The 18,211-nt window shown below is 34.7% G+C and overlaps 1 protein-coding gene across 5 annotated transcripts in view; it reads right to left on the reverse strand.

The window, feature by feature from the left end:
• The window catches only part of SLC39A10 (solute carrier family 39 member 10), a 74,821-nt gene that overhangs the window by 41,690 nt on the left and 14,920 nt on the right, over window positions 1-18,211 (reverse strand). For 3 of the 5 annotated variants that reach the window (XM_065930921.1, XM_065930925.1, XM_065930920.1), the window contains exon 2: window positions 7,139-7,247. The exons of 1 other annotated variant lie outside the window; for it this stretch is intronic. The gene's annotated coding sequence lies outside the window, so the exon portion shown is untranslated. Of the gene's footprint in view, window positions 1-7,138; window positions 7,248-12,500; window positions 12,520-18,211 lie in introns of those variants that run through there. One more of the 5 variants, XM_065930923.1, reaches the window with a different exon arrangement.

An 18,211-nucleotide genomic window follows, 5' to 3' on the forward strand; every position in this document is an offset into this window, starting at 1 on the left:
CATCTTTTCATGTGTATATTAGCCATCTTTGTGTCTTCTTTGGAGAAATGTTTGTTTAGGTCTTCTGTCCACTTTTGGATTGAGTTGTTTTTCTAGTTTGAGTTGCATGAACTTCCTATGTATTTTAGAAACCAATCATTTGTCAATTGTGTTTTTTTTTTTTTTTTTTTTGCTTTTATCCCATTCTGAGGGTTGTTTTTTCACCTTGTTTATAAAAGTTTCTTTTGCTATGCAAAAGCTTTTAAGTTTAATTAGGTCCTATTTGTTTAGTTTTATTTTTTTTATTTCCATTACTCTAGAAGCTGACTCTAGGATTAGTCATAGAGGATCTTGCTGTGATTTATGTCATAGGGTGTTCTGCATATGTTTTCCTCTAAGAGCTTTGTAGTTTCTAGTCTTACATTTAGTTCTTCAATCCATTTTGAGTTTATCTTTGTGTATGGTGTTAGGAAGTGTCCTAATTTCATTCTTTTACATATAGCTGTCCAGTTTTCCCAGCACCACTTATTGAAGAGACTGTCTTTTCTCCATTGTATATTCTTGCCTCCTTTGTCAAAGACAAATCCATACACCTATGGGTCCCCTATCTCTAGGCTATCTTGTTCCATTGGTCTATAGTTCTGTTTTTATGTCAGTACCATACTGTCTTGATGACTGTAGCTTCATAGTATAGTCTGAAGTCAGGATGGTTGATTCTTCCAGCTTCATTCTTCTTTCTTAAGATTGCCTTGGCCATTCGGGGTCTTCTGTGTTTCCATACAAATTGTGAAGTTTTTTATTCTAGTTCTGTAAAAAATGCCATTGGTAAATTGATAGGGATTGTACTGAATCTGCAGACTGCATTTAGCAGTAGAGTCATTTTCACAATATTGATTCTTTCAACCCAGGAACATGGAACATCTCTTCATCTGTTTATATCATCTTTGATTTCTTGTATCAGTATCATAGTTTTCTGTATACAGCTTTTTTGTCTCCTTAGGTAGGTTTATTCCTAGATATTTTATTCTGTTTATGGCAATGGTAAATGGCATTGATTTCTTAATCTCTGATTTTTCATTGTTTGTGTATAGGAATGCAAGTGATTTCTGTGTATTGATTTTGTATCCTGTGATTTTACTAAATTCACTGAATCAGCTCTAGTTAATTTTCAGATATAGTATCTTTAGAGTTTTCTTTGTATAGTATCATGTCATCTGCAGTTTACTTCTTTTCCAATCTGGATTCCTTTTCTTTTCTTTTCCTTTTCTGCCATAGCTAGGACTTCCAAAAATATGCTGAATAATACTGGCAAGAGTGGGCACTCTTGTCTTATTCCTGATCTTAGAGGGAATGCTTTCAGTTTTTCACCATTGAGAATGTTTGCTGTGGGTTTTATCATATATGGCCTTTACTGTGTTGAGGTAGGTTCCTTCCATGCCCATTTCTTGAAGAGTTTTTTTTTTAAATCATAAATGGGTGCTGAATTTTGTCAAAGGCTTTTGACATCCATTAAGATTATCATATAGATTTTATATTTCAATTTGTTAATATGGTGTATGACATTGATTGATTTGCATATATTGAAGAATCTTTGCATCCCTGGTATGAAACCAATTTGATCATGGTATATGATCTATTTAAAGTGTTGCTGAATTCTGTTTGCTAGAATTTTGTTGAAGATTTTTGCATTTATGTTCACCAGTGATACTGGCCTGCAATTTTCTTTTTTTGTGATAGCTTTATCTGTTTTTAGTATCAGGGTGATGGTGGCCTCATAGAATGAGTTTGAAATCTTCAGAAGTATAGGCATTAGTTCTTCTCTACATGTTTGACAGCATTCACCTGTGAAGCAATCTGACCCTGGGCTTTTGTTTTTGGGGAAACTTTTTATCACAGTTTAGATTTCAATGCTTGTGATTAGGTTGTTCCTAATTTCTATTTCTCCTTGGTTCAGTCTTGGAAGGTTGAACTTTTCTAAGCATCTGTCCATTTCTTCCAGTTTGTCCATTTTATTGGTATATATAGTTGCTCATAATGGTCTCTTATGATCCTTTGTATTTCTGTGTTGTCTGTTGTAATCTCTCTCCTTTTTCATTTCTAAGTTTGTTGATTTTTCTCCCCCTTTTGCTTGATAATGGTTTGCCAATTTTGTTTATCTACTCAAAGGACCAGCTTTTAGTTTTATTAATCTTTATTACTGTTTCCTTAATTTTTCATTTATTTCAGCTCTGATCTTTATGATTTTTTTCTACTAACTTTGGAGTTTTTCTGTTCCTTTTTAGGCTGTTTTAGGTATAGAGTTAGGTTTTCAATGTTTTTGCTGCTTCTGGAGGTAGGATTGCATTGCTATCAACTTACCTCTTAAAACTGCTTTTGTGGCATCCCATAGATTTTGGGTCATATTCTCATTGTCATTTGTTTCTAGGAATTTTTTATTTCTTCAGTAATGTGTTCGTTATTTGGAAACGTATTGTTAAATCTTCATGTGTTTGTGTTTTTTTTTTTTTTACAGTTTATTCCCCTGTAATTGAATATAGTCTCTCAGTGTAGTTGTCAGAAAAGATGCTTGATATGATTTCAATTTTCTTAAATTTACTGATGTGTGTCCAAAGACACAGGGTAGCATAGTGTGCCACAGTCCATGAAGTAGCAAAGAGCTGGACACAACTTAGTGACTGAACAACAACAACCAAAAAAGATAACAAACACTAATTCAGACTAGTCACATTTCAAATGCTCAGTAGCCACATGTGGCTACTAATTTCTATACTGGAAAGTATAGATCTAGAAGATTTATTTGGGAAACTAATTTCATGACTTTCAAGACAGGACATAACATGCATTATAAAGGAAAGACAAATAAAATATACTACAATAAAATAAAGAAATTGATATTCATCAAGAGTAAAAAAAGGCAACAACAGATTGGTATAAGAGTATGGCAATGTTAATAGTCAAGAATAGATAAGGAATGTCTACAAATCAATATGAAAATTATGAGACAACTCAATGGAAAAATAGGTAGGTTTTGAACAGGCATTTTATAAGAGGTTAGCCAAATTACTAAGAAGCATATGAAAAGATTTTCAACCTTAATAGAGAACTATAAATTAAAATCACATGTAGATACCACTACATACCCACCAGAATGAATAAAACATAAAAGATGTAGGCAAGAATATGCAGTCAACTAGAACTTGCATACACTACTAGTGGGACTGTAGATTGGTAAGCTCTGGAAAGCTGTTTGGTAGGATCTACCAGAAGATGAACATAAGCACATCCTCTCACATGGCAATACTTCTCTTGGATGTATGCAGAAACACATGTACAGGGACACCAAAAGAAATGAATGAACATAAAAATTCACCCAATCATTATTCATCATAGCTCAAAACAAGCAAAAGGCCAAATGTCCATCAATAGTAGAATGTTAATAAACAAATAAAAACAGAACAATTTTACAGTGGAATACTACACAGGAATGAAAATAAAATTAAAGCTTCACACACTAACATAAATGAATCTCACAAATTGAGACTGAGCAAAAGGTAACTGTATATTTTATCAGTCTTTCCTTTATAACGCATATTATATCCTATATTAAAGGTGTTGAAACTAAGTCTCCCAAATAAATCTTTTAGATCTATACTTTCCAGCAGAGTAGCCAGTAGCCACATGTGGTTGCTGAGCACTTAAAATGTGGCTAGTCTGAACATCACTTTGCTGACAAAGGTCCACAGTGTCAAAGTTATGGTTTTTCCAGTATTCATGAACAGATGTGAGAGTTGGACCATAGTGCTTCATGGCTGAGCACCGAAGAATTGATACTTTAGAATTGTGGTGCTGCAGAAGACTCCTGAGAGTCCCTTAAGACTGCAAGGAGATCAAAACAGTCAATCCTAAAGGAACTCAACTGTGAATATTCTTTGGAAGGACAGTTGCTGAAGCCTCAATACTTTGGCCACCTGATGCAAACAGCCAACTCACTGGAAAGAACCCTGATGCTGGAAAAGACTGGGGGCAGGAGGAGAAGGGGACAATACAGAATGAGATGGTTAGATGGCATCATCAACTCAATGAACATGAGTTTGAGCAAACTCCAGGTGATAGTGAAGGACAGGGTAGCATGGTGTGCCACAGTCCATGGAGTTGCAAAGAGCTGGACACAACTTAGTGACTGAACAATAACCAAAAAAGATAACAAACACTAAATAAAACATTGGGCAAAAGTCTATTTATATATAATTTAAAATGGGCAAAACTAAACCAAGATGCCTTAATGGTTATTTTCTGAAGGGAAGGTAGGGGGTAATAATTGGGATTGGAAATTGTAATAATGTTCTTTTTCTTGAGTAATAGTAATGTTTACTTTGTGATAATTCACTGTACTTATCATACTGTTTATTTTCCTGTATACATATAGTACTTCAATAAAAAGCTTTTAAAAATCAAATTTTATGCAGTGAAAACCAACTAGAAAACATAATGATAAACAAAAATTACTAGGTTCCTAGACAGAAACAGTAAGACCAGTGAAAGGAAAAGTGTATAAGATACTATTGAAGGACAGTAAAGAATTGCAAAAACTAAATATATATATATATATCTTATATATCTTATGTATATATAAGATATATAGCCTTCCAAGTGTATACATACAAATCTAGTTCAATGTCAATCAAAATCTTGCAGCTGTCAACTTTCATGAGACTGCATAAGCTCATCCAAGTATTCATATGGAAGAGAAAAACTGAAGGGCAATCAACCAAGTTCAGAAAATTAGCAAGATGATACAGACTTCTTTTTAGAAAGTTACAATAACTAAAATAACACAGATAGACCAAAGAAGAACAGAGTCCAGAAAAAGAATCGGTAACAATGATTTTGTGTATGATACAAAGAAGAACATAAGACATTAAGAGGCAAAAATTAATACCTGAAAATACCAGATGTTAATCAAAAACCAGATGAAAAGAAACAGAAGCTACCTTACATGCTGATGGGAGTATAAACTGGTGCAACCTTTTGGGGAAGCTGACTATGAACACATTTTCACAGCTCCAAAAATTCTGCTTCTATCTATCTACCTACCTACCCACCTGGAGAAACTCGTACACTTATGCCCAGGAGATAAATTCAAGAATCTTGACTGCAGTAATTTTGAATTTCTTTTTTAATGTTAACTATCTTGTAACAGGATGCTTCAGTTGCAAATAACAAAACAACTAAAAGTGGTTAAAACAAAAGAAATTTTCACATTAAAAAACTGGGGGGAAATGGTTTAAGGACAATTACAAAAGCAATAACCCAAAATCTCTCATCCTCAGATGAGATCTGTCTTCTCAGAACTTCAACAAACTGCTCTTGCTGTATCTACTCCATCCTTGCACAACCATATCCAAAGCTGGAAGGTTCATCTTCTTTTTATTCAGGGACAAAAACTTTCTAGAAGCTCCTCTCGGATTTCGCTTTACCTGTCTTTCATCAGGACTGTACTACATACCCATAATAAAACGGATAAAGGATAAAATTCCACCATCAGTTAAGACAAATCAACATTCATTCTCTTCTGATTGGAAAGAAGCCATCTTTCCTATACATATGGGAGGCATACTAACAACAAGGAAAAAGGAGGTAAATGAGGAATGGCAATTTATTATATAACCATTAGTGCCTGATACAAACCTAAATGCCCATCAGAAGAACAGAGTAAAAAAAAATATGATACTTATGTAATTAAAAACTATGCTGAAGTTATAAATGTGTGGCTATGAAACAATACAGAACAAGCACAAATCTTAGAAAAATAAAGAGTAAAGTTCAAAAAGATATGTTATTTCATTTAAACACAATTAAAAACATGAAAAATAAATTAATTTGAGGGTATATATACATGTAGCAAGAGCTTAATACGGTGGTGATTACATTCTAGAGAGTAGTTAACTTTTCACAAGAGAAGAAAGGGAGTCAGATGGTAGAGGTAGTATGCATATTTAGCAGCATCTGCAGTGTTTTTGTTTCTTAAAAAGTGAAGGGAAGCTGAGGCAATTGACAAAATATTCTGTATTTGTTAAACCAGCAATAATGGGTTTCAGGTCTCTGTTATACAGATCTTCCTCAACTTAATAGTGGGGTTATGCCTCAATCCATCCTAACTTGAAAAATATCGTAAGTTGAAAATACATTTAATATACATTATCTATTGAACATCATAGCTAGCCCAGCCTACTGTAAACGTGCTCAGACCACTTACCATTAATTAGCCTACAGTTGGGCAAAATCATCTAACACAAAGCCTGTTTCATAATAATCTCATGAACTTTACTGAATACTGTACTGAAAGTGAAAAACAGAAGGTTGTATGGAAAAAAAAAAGGTTGTATGAATCGATACAGACTGCCTGCTTACCCCTATGATTGCACAGCTGACTGTGGGCCGCAGCTCACTGCCACTGCCCAGCATCATGAGTGTATGGTGCTGTATATCACTAGCTGGGCAAAGATAAAAATTCAAAATTCAAATATTGAACACATACTGCTTTTTCACCATTGTAAATTCAAAATACCCTAAGTCAGAAGTCATCTGTACGGTATGTACTTTTTTAAAGTTTGATACCTAGCCACCATCAGTGATTAATCAACATATATTGGAGCAGCAGCAGAAGCCATATCATGATTACTTGAGAATTTCTTAGAAATGTAAATTCATTCACCCCACCCAGACCTACTAAATCTTGAACTCTGAGGTTAGGGCTCAGCAGTGTCAACCAGTCTTCCTAGTTGAGTCTGTTGCTAGCTAAAGTTTGAGACACTACCTATACAACTAAATTATCAAACACTCCAATTTATGTCAAATGATACTCAATTAAATTGAGCATCACCTGAATAAATTAGGTTTAATTATCATATGTGGCTTATGTGAGTTAGGACTTTCGGAAAATAGTCTATAAAATATATTTAATTCCAAAGCTACATTAAGTTGGAGATTTTGTTTTTTAATCCAAACACTTCAGTTTCTTATATAATAGTCTCAAGGATAAAGTCACCATTTAAAACATATCAATTTTACCTATAGACTAATGAAGATGAAAGAGCATAGATAATTAAGACAATTGCTATTAATAGCAGAAAGAGGACATTACACACCCTCCAATTACCTTGGTTTTCCACTAGAAGATGCTAGTGAAAGGCGATGCTCTGAATGAATGTTGCTCTGTTCGTCTGACATGTAAATGTCCTGCCGTTTCTTCAGTGCATATTATCCCACTGTCAAATGAATAAGTACCAGTGGTGAAAATAAAACATACAAACATTTCAATCAGGCAACATCAAATGAATGACTCCATGCAACACAAAAAATGTCAGTGATCTATATGAGCTTTAAATTGTCATTTTTAAACACTTTTTAAACGTACTCAATTTGTTTACTGAAAAGATTCTGGTATCTTGAGTCCCCTAATCATAATCATTTACATTCAAGAGAGCATCACAGGAAGGCAAATAAATACATGAGTGACATTATACAGGTAATATTTAAATCTGTGTTAAGTATTCTTAAAAGTAAATCATACATTAACTTTGCAAACTTTAGAACAGCCATAGCAGATGTATGCCTAAGAATCACTTGGATGAACTATGCATTTGTCAGCACAGACTAAGCAGCTATTGCAAAGAAACTTCTCTCAAAGCATAGTGGCTTAAGAAACGAGCAAGTTTATTTCTCTTAATACCCGTCCAAGATGACTGCTCCAGGTTTGTGAGCCCCAGTTAGTCAGAGACACATCAGTCTTACATGAGCGCTATTCTTGTCAGTGATAAAACAATGGAAATCCAGGTTCAGAAATTTCTGAAGCAGCAAATAAAGTAGATATTGCTTTCATCACTTCTCAGACTTCATTGGCAAGAACATAGCCACATCGGCTCAATCAATCAAATAAATAAGGAGACTGGAAAATATAGTCTCACCTACAACTTAGTTTCCCAAGCATTCTATGGAATTCTTTTCTTAAGGATCCTTTTCTATCCATAGCAAAAAGAAGATCTTCGGGGTGGAGGCAGGAATTGTGGAAATGTTGCCCAAGTCCATTTACCACTCAATCCTAAATACTGGCCTTTACAGGACTCAGTTTTGCCCTAGACAAAATCTTCTCCTGTCACTTACGTTTCACAGTTTTTAAAGTTTTGGGAATTGAGAATATTAGTTTTATAACTGATTTGATTTTCAATTCAGCAAATATACATTAAGTTATTCACTCAAGACTTCTGGTACTACAGACAGCTATGCACAAGAAAAGAATGGTTTCTGGAAAATGACTCATAGTTGCCACCACACATTTAATTTCATCTTTTCTTACTGATTTCCAATTTACTATCACGGTGAAAGGTTTAAGTATTCTCTCGTGTAATTTCTACATGAAGGGTCAGGTTAATTCACAATTAAGTACTTTAATCATTGGGCTGTATACACTATTTCTGATGTAAATACATTATACTTGATGCAAAGAAAAAAATGAAACTCACATTTTTCTATAAAACACTAATATTTTAACACTAACATCTGACCTAAATATTCAATGAGGCTAGTGGTTATTCTTTGGTGTGAAAAGTGATGAGAGGAACCAGGCAGGAGTTCTGTGCTGCAGTTTGTATTCTATCTTTACCCATGGGTGCTGGTTACCCAGAGAAGGCAATGGCACCCACTCCAGTACTCTTGCCTGGAAAATCCCATGGATGGAGGAGCCTGGTAGGCTGCGGTCCACGGGGTCGCTAAGAGTCGGACACGACTGAGCGACTTGACTTTCACTTTTCACTTTCATGCATTGGAGAAGGAAATGGCAACCCACTCCAATGTTCTTGCCTGGAGAATCCCAGGGATGGGGGAGCCTGGTGGGCTGCCGTCTATGGGGTCACACAGAGTCGGACATGACTGAAGTGACTTAGCAGCAGCAGCAACAGCTGGTTACTGTGTGTTCACTTCATAAACCTGTCAAGGTTTACACTTAACAGCTTCCCACTCCAGTATTCTGGCCTGGAGAATTCCATGGACTGTACAGCCCATGGGGTCACAAAGAGTCAGACACGACTGAGTGACTTTCACTCTCACCTCACTTTCACACTTAACATCTGGGCGCTTTTCTAGAGGTATTCTACATTTCAGACAAAACATAACTGCTAATCTATAAGAATACATATTTCAACTTTCAATTAGTAAAATCAGTAATATGCAGCTTCTAGAAACAGACCCATACTTAACCATACCCAAAGATGAATTTAAGTTTTCTAAAATAATTTAAGACTCACAAGAACTTGAACTTGTGAAAACAGTTCAGAGTTTACCCATGTACTCTTTACCCAATTTTCCCCAATGAAAAAATTTTACATAAGCACATTTTCAAAACCAGGAAACTGACACTGATATAATACTGTTAACTAGAGATCTTTTATTCTAATTTCACAGTCTCTGCATGCATTCTTAAAAATACCGTAACAGAAAATCCATTTTTTAACCAGAGAAAAAAATCATTTGTAACCAAAGAATCTTGCTTAACAAAATATATGATTATACCTAAGAAAAAGGTTAACTAAAACCTTAAAAGGAAGTAATCAGGATTGAGAATCTCCACAGTAAGTTCTATACAGATTTACAAAAATTTTTAACTCCAGGCTTTCAATTGTAGTTTTCCTACATAAAATGGCAAATAAATTTTTCAATTTTTAAGTAAATAAAACACTTTTATCAAGAACATACCTAAGTACACTAATCTGTCTATAGGTATTTTGCCTCAAGAAAGATAATGATCTTTATTTCATATAAATGAAAATAGGGTTGTAGAAAGTTTAAGATGAAAAGATTCTTAAGTATAATCAACACTTTTTTTTTTTTTAATACATGGATATCTAAGACCCAGAGGTATACATATGATTAAAGTGATACTTCAAGTTTGTGGCAGTCCTCTGACTTGAAAGTCAGGGGCTCTTTCTGCTACACCAGCGTATCTGTATATCTTAAAAACCAGAACACTGTGGGTTAACTACTAAAGCAATCCATCTAAAACATACTACCAAAATATTTTAAAGGGAAAAGAAATGGTCTCTAATACTTACAGTTTAAAAAAAATGTATGCGCATAGTAGCATGCATACTATGAGTATGTGTGCTAAGTTTTTGACCCTGCGATCCCGTGGACTGTAGCCTGCCAGACTCCTCTGTCCATGGGATTCTCCAGGCAAGAATCCTAGAGTGGGTTGCCATTTCCTCCTCCAGGGGATCTTCCCGACCCAGGGATTGAATCCATATCTCTTTGCAGGAGGATTCTTTACTGCTGAGACACTGAGGAAGCCCTAGTATCACTATATTACTTAACAAAATGATTGACTGATGTAAGAAAAATAATTCCCAATACATGGCTCCTGTTACTAGAGAGGCCAACCAAGTATATCCTGTGTATAAGAACAGAGCGAACAAGCTTTACTCATGGGGGCTTTTTTTTTTTAAAGGAAAATGTAGGTCAAATGAAAGAACCAGAGTTAATGTCTGTCTCAGGCTCTTGACTCTCACACATACAAATACATATATACGCAAACTAACAATCAGAGAAAAAATATAACTCACTTAGCAATGTTTTAAAACTAGCTATTTCAATGTTCCAGATTGATATTTTAAAAGTCAATGAGGTGGAAACCAAGAGAGAAATCACTAAAACCCTCAACCTGGATTATAGAAATATATCATGTATTAAGTAAACTTAACATGAAAATCTATTCAATAATATACATGGCACCCTAATTTCAAAGAAGACTTCATTTTTTGGGAAAGGTTTTACTACCATGGCAGAAGTTTATTTTATTTATATCCTGAATCACATAAATATAATACAACTGGTATATTACTAAATTACTTCAGCAAAATTTATCCATGTAGTCAGACACCAATTTAGTTTCCCTCTACGATTCAACAACACTACACACAAAATGCATGAGAAGCAATGAGACTAGTTGTTTACTGAAGAAATACTAGTCTAAAAGGCAAAGATCTCAGAAACCTGGTCTTGCCCCTTACTAGCTATAGGATGCTGGGCAAACTACTTAGCCTCTTTAAGTCTTACACCAAGTATAAAGTGGGGGTTTTAATTCCAGTTCTATTTCACAGTAATTATGAAGACCAAATAAAATAATGTGTATCCTTTTTTTATAATGATAAAGTTTTAAATGTTTTTCCATTTTACTGTAAATGTTTAAATGCTATTTAAGTGCAAGTTATTAATAGTAATATAATTTGGATCCTCCGGGATCCAAGTTTACTTGGTAAACTCCAGGAGTTGGAGATGGACAGGGAAGCCTGGCATGCTACAGTCCACGGAGTCGCAAAGAGTCGGACACCACTGAGCAACTGAACTGAACTGAACTTGGATCCATTTTAAATTCCATTTCTGATATTATCACCCAATGTAATGTACATAGAATAGAATCAGGAGTCAGAAACCTTCGTCTCTAGTTCATTGTCACGGTTTCCTCTCTCAAGAACAGGGGAAACAGTCCCTTCACATACCCACCAACTGAACTAAAGAATGTGAAATGTGTACTTTGTAAAGTTTCTTAACCTGAAGTATTACCATTATTTGATGTGGTACCACACGTCTTTCATTTAACTTCTGAAAAGTACAGAACCAGAGTGGGGAAAAGGTCCCTTCGCTTTGACTCCTTCCAAAGAATGCTACCAAAAATATTCCAAGAGCATATGCAGTGTTAGTGCATCCAAGCACAACTCTTAGATTACAGGAGGCATCCAACTGAGAAAAAGTTGCAAAGAATTACCATGACATACCAGTTTCACTGACTTTATAAAACTTCAAGGCATAATATTACTTCACTAATGAGTCCTTATCAAGAACCCTTAAATCCTCTTAGAGCTTCAAGGTTTCCTTTTTCATTCCCCCACTTTACCTCAGTTTGGAATGTCAATAGAGCTATTATTAAAATAAGGACAATCTCTAATATTTACCCTGAAACTCATTCATATGAAAAAAGTAGAGGCATGTTAATGGAGCTCAGGCAATTCAGGGCTCCTCCTGTTTCACTTTTATTTTTCAAGAGACAGAATATAAACATGAGCATTGATCAAATGTACTAGATCAAGCAATCACACATCAAATCTATTATTGTATTCTAAACATTCATGTAGAAACCTACATTTTCTCATTAAATGTTCAAACTATCTGAAGTCTCTGCTTTTCAAACATTCATTACAGGATATCTGGAACCATATTATAGAAAGCCACCTTTGACACTCCTGTGTCTGTTTTGCTGCTTGTGAATACAAAGAACATCCGAGATTTGTACATGTATGAGCTGGTTGACCTTTATCAATCACAAAATACTGTGATGCTTTTTGAAGCTACTAAAATGTTTATAATTTTAGTTAGCCTTTCAATTTAATAAGCTTCAACCTCTTTCCACTACAAATGCATATACACCTACACAACATGTAGTCATAAAGAGGACTTAAAGACAGAGGGCTAACCTTAGGACCTGGATGAGAAACACATCCCTTTTCCTTTCAACTTGCAGAGCTGGGTTCTCTTTCCAGTCATCATCCCTGGCCGTTGCCTTCATTCTAAGAACAGTGACTGCCACTGCCTCAAATCTTTATCACTCCATTCATCGTCACTCTTCCTATTTTCCTTTTTCAGCATCTTGTCACTGTTACACGTCCCTGATTTTGTACCAACTTATCATTCATAAGCACTGCCAGGTAAAATGATCCTTCCTTTGCATGAAATTAGGGGAAAAAAAAACACAGAATCTCCAAGGCAACATTTTCATAATATTAACATTTTTTGATGCTGCTGAAAACACAGGCCACTTTTTTTCCACCAGGGAAGCTTTCTATCTGATAAATTTTAGCTGTCTTTACAGTTGTTTGAACAAAGCTAAATGGTTCTGTTCTGCCATTTAGCAGAATCTTACAAAAATATAATTCAAATGTCAAAACTACTTAATTTCTACTAGCAAACACCAATTGCATTAATCAATTATCAATCCATCTTTATAGTCAAGTTCAACCTTCTCCAATATAAAAAAAAAAACTACATAAAATTCTTAAATAAACAGAGTGTTTTAGGGCACATTCTCTGTCTTACAGAATCACATTCTGGGGTAGATTTTGTGATAGATAGTTAGAAAAAGAAAAAATAAGAAAATGAGTAATGCTGGGGGAAAAAGTAGCGCAGGGTAAGCACCAGTTTACAGCCGCCAATAACCTTCATAGTCGTAAAGATGCAACACCGCTGTTCTAAACCGGAACTACAACATGACTGTACTGGAAACTGAGATACAGGAAATGCGAGGGCTCATGGAGAGGGGGAAGAGTGCCAAATCCGAAGCAGACAATGACTAAAATTGAAAATCAACAAGTTATGAATATTGGAGACATGGCACTGAACAGCAAAACAACTAAGAAACCAAGAGTTCCTTATATCTCTAGGCAGAATGTAAAAAGGCAGAGGACTAATTTCTTTTCTTTTCCCCAACCTTATTTCATAGAACTATTTAATTCTTTAAACTATATTCCTGTATAATTCTGACTGAAAAAACTAAAATCCAGCATCTATAAATCTTAGTTTCTGTTGAACAAAGTCACATTGCGTCACATGTGGAGGAAAGTGAATTAGTTTCAAGATTTCACAAGCATTTGTTTATAGAGTTTTAATCACATTATACAATCATTTTAACTTCAATTTGTGCTATTGTTTTTTACCTGCTTGGTTGGATAAGTCCAAGATATGGGGAAAGACCACAAAAGTCTGAATGCTTTTCAGGCAGGTCTTGTTACATACTTTCAAATTGTTTTCTAGACAAATTAAATTTGGTTATACTGCCACCAGCTGTATGATCATAGTATTCTCATTAGTGGTGCTACTATTAATTTTGGAACAGGTAAAATTCCCAGGTGTCAGAGGGGTAAAGAATTAGCCTGCCAATTCAGGAGATGTAAGAGAAGGAAGCATGTTTGATCCCTGGGTCAGGAAGAACCCCTGGAGAAGGAAACGGCAAGGCACTCTAGTATTCTTGCCTGGAAAATCCCATGGACGGAGCCTAGCACGCTACAGTCCATGGGGGCGTAAAGGACTGAACACACACACAATACAAAATTACCTTATTCTTATTTACATTTTCAAATTATTCCTGGTGTCTCTATATTTTTATAAACATACATGAACTTTTTATATAACATGGCTTAGTCATATTTTCTGCAGAAGACATCTTCAATTCTGTCCAGTGCCTTTTTACTTTGATTACAATGTTTTCCCTTTCCTGGATAGAAGTGTTTCCATGTGCATGCACTGAAGTCTAGAATTTATTTTTTGCAATTTCTTTATGATTTCTAAATTTAAGAAGGTTTTTTTCCCTCCCTATACTTAATATGTATTGTTTTCTTTTAAAACAAAAGCCGTAATTAAAATTAACATGACTCATAACTTCCATTTCTTTTATAGGGAAAATAAAACAACCGCTGAACAAACAAACAATAGTCTTTTATCTGTTCACTAAGAAAGTTTACATTTTTGCCTTAATAAAACTTTCAAGTACGTGTGTTTAAGCAGAAATCTTCAGAGGAGAAGCTCTAAACATTTTTATATACAAATCATAAATTATATTGTAGATAATATTATATTTACAGTGTGCTTAAACACTTTTTCTTAAAATCTTTCAGTGATTTGACTGTAGTTGACTTCCTTCTTCAGTTCTTTTTTTCTAAATTAATAATTATTTTCTTGAAAATAAACTTACACCGGTTGTTGTTGCTGTTGCTATATATATCAAATAATTCACGTTACTTGAAAAAACAAGAGTATGCTAATTTAAAACAAAAATCTTAACATATATATTCTAAACATTAACAAGTTATGAAGTCAGTTGAAATTCTATATTAAACAAGGTCCATGGAAATAGAAAACATAATCTTGTTGCTTTGCAACATACATTATATATAATATATGGTGTCTGTTCTCAACTTTGTTGTAATTAAGCATACAATTATGTAATAATTACATTATAATTACATAAAATTTTTTTCAAATATTACACTTTTACTGACCTCACTGATTTGCAAAGTACTAACAAATCATATCTTACTCTATATACCTTGATACGGTATATAAATCAATCTTTCCTCCATCATGAGGCTATGTTCTACAACAAAGCACAAAGTATACTTACTCATGTAAATAGAATAAAATAATGATTCAGCCTCAGCAAAGGTGCACTGAACAGTATTATACCAGAACACCTGTTCACAGTTCTGTAAACACACTCATGAACTGCAGTGGGGAGAAAGGAGAAAGGAGGAAAGGAAGAGGAAGGGGCAGCGAGAAGCCACAAAAATAAATATGAAACACCTGCTGCTCTGAAGGAAGTACAAGGAAGACACAGTCACCTCTTAAATGAGAGAAGGTAAACTGAGAGACACCGCATAAGTAGCAGCAGACACACAATGACAGAGTCAGGTAGTAGCTCCAGGTCAAAGGACACATTACAACTCTAAGCATCATAAACAAGGGCGCTATTCCTCCGACAGGGAAGAGGCAAAAGGCTTCTTATACTATTTATGTGAAGAACACCTGAGAACTCATATTATTACCCATTCATTTATATTTGAATGCTTCTCTGCTAAAGTATTTTACTCATATAGGAACTAAGAAAATATAAGTATTTTAAAAACAGCAACATGTCAAATAATGATAGAATACGAAGAACTGGATCCAGGAGTTGGCTGACTTAAAGGGTCAGATAGTTAACATTTTAGGATCTCTATGGCAGCTACTCAATTTTGTCATTATGGCACAAAGCAGCAATACACAATATATTCATGTATCCATCAATATTTAATTTACAAAAGCAAACTGATTTGGTCCATGGCCGTAACTTGCTGACCCTTGACTTAATCTACACATTTTTAAAAAATTTACCAATTCAACAGACCAATTCAACAGTAGAGGAAACCACTACTGTAAAACTCGAAACTTCACAGAACATGTAAAGTGAATTCATAAAAAAAGTTTAGGGGTATGAAGTGCATCTGAATTTTATTTTTTTTACAAACATTAAAGTAACAGAGCAGTGGGATATATGTATTTGTGACCTTGTTACTAAAACTGAAAGCAATTTAATTTTCTTCTATGTGAATGAAAATAAATCTAAAAACTAAAGTGATCACTGACTGAAAAGTCTTTGATAATCACTAGAGTATTAAAAATAACTTTCATACATCAGTTCATAGTAATTAGTAATTCTAATAATGCTTCTGGGTCCCATCAAAGTACATAATCTTATAATGATAAAATCCAACATTCTGATTCAGTTTCTAAATCCCAAAAACCACTGCTATGAATGGGAAGGATGGTCCCCCAAAGTAAGTGTAAACATGGCTGTTCGAAATGTTAATGCAAAAACAACTATCTGATACCTTCTCTTTCGGCAGTAAAATATATAGTATAAAGGGTAAATATAAACCATAATAGTTGTTGTTTAGTCGCTAAGTTATGTCTGACTCTGGGACTCCGTGGACTGTAGCCTGTCAGGCTCCTCTGTCCATGGGATTTCCCAGGCAAGAACACTGCAGTGGGTTACCATTTGCCTCTCCAGATCTTCCCAACCCAGGGACTGAACTCCCTACTCCTGCATTGGCAGGCGGATTCTCTACCACTGAGCCACCAGGAAAGCCTATAAATACAAAATCACAAAATCATATACCACTAACTCTTAATGAAAATAACTGAAACTGTACTTGAAAAGAATTTTAGGTTTTATCCATATACTTACAAACCTGAAACATTCAAAAAACTAAGATCATGGCATCCAGTCCCATCATTTCATGGGAAATAGATGGGGAAACAGTGAGAGACTTTATTTCCTTGGGCTCCAAAATCACTGCAGATGGTGACTGCAGTCATAAAATTAAAAACACTCGCTTCTTGGAAGAAAAACTATGACCAACCCGGACAGCATATTAAAAAGCAGAGATATTGACAACAAAGGTCCATCCAGGTAAAGCTATGGTTTTTCCAGTAGTCACATATGGATGTGAGAGTTGGACCATAAGGAAAGCTGATGCTTCTGAACTGTGGTGTTGGAGAAGACTCTTGAGAGTTCCTTGTACTGCAAACAGATCAAACGAGTCCATCCTAAAGGAAATCAGTCCTGAATATTCACTGGACTGATGCTGAAGCTCTAATACTCTGGCCACCTGATGCGAAGAACTGACTCACTGGAAAAGATCCTGATGCTGGGAAAGACTGAAGGCAGGAGGAGAAGGGGACATAAGAGGATGAGATGGTTGGATGGCATCACCAACTGATGGACATGAGTTGGAGCAAGTTTCAAGAGTTCATGATGGACAGGGAAGCCTGGCATGCTGCAGTCCATGGGGTTTCAAAGAGTCAGAAATGACTGAGCAACTGAACTGAACAAATATGAAATCATCATCCCTTTCAACAATACCTTTTCACATGAAAAATCTAATACTAAAAATCTATTAGAGTTTGACACTATATGTTCTATGATGTGCTAACAATAAATTATTGTGTTCTGAATATTAAACATGGTCTCTTAAACAGTTGAAAATAATTTCAATAATGCTATTGTTATTTAAACTTTACAATTTCAGTTAAAAATTGCCTCACATCTACTGACACACTTGAATATTCTGATTATAGTAAATATTTATCAAGAATATTTGCTGATATATTTTGCTTATTTTGGAAAAACCTGTTTTGTGTGTGTGTGGTCTATTCACAGAACTTACAGAAAATGAAAATGAAAAAAGTAGTTTGGAATACTGGTAACTGGTATAATTTGACATTTTAATAAGAGTTTACATAAATAACTACATGAAATCTTACGGTTATTAAAGGTCCTTGAGACTATTTTTCAAATTTCATTAAAGTTCCAAAAAAACTTGAACTAAAAAAAAAAAAGGCTAAGTGATTTTAACATTTTCAGTACAGTGGAGGCAATACAGTTACATGGGACTAAGTTAAACCAGAAGAAACCCAGACTGAAGTAACTGCTACTATTCATATACAAAGTTAATCTCAAAGATACATATTTAACATACAGACTGCTTTCTGTCCGAAAAATTCCTCCAACATAATTTGCAAGAAAACAAGGACTTACACTGTTCAACCTCCATCCAAACTCACCCTCTATTTGAAAAATTAGGGTGAAAAGCAA

Source organism: Muntiacus reevesi, chromosome 3 (genome assembly GCF_963930625.1).
Source record: "Muntiacus reevesi chromosome 3, mMunRee1.1, whole genome shotgun sequence".
Taxonomy (NCBI): Eukaryota; Metazoa; Chordata; class Mammalia; order Artiodactyla; family Cervidae; genus Muntiacus; species Muntiacus reevesi.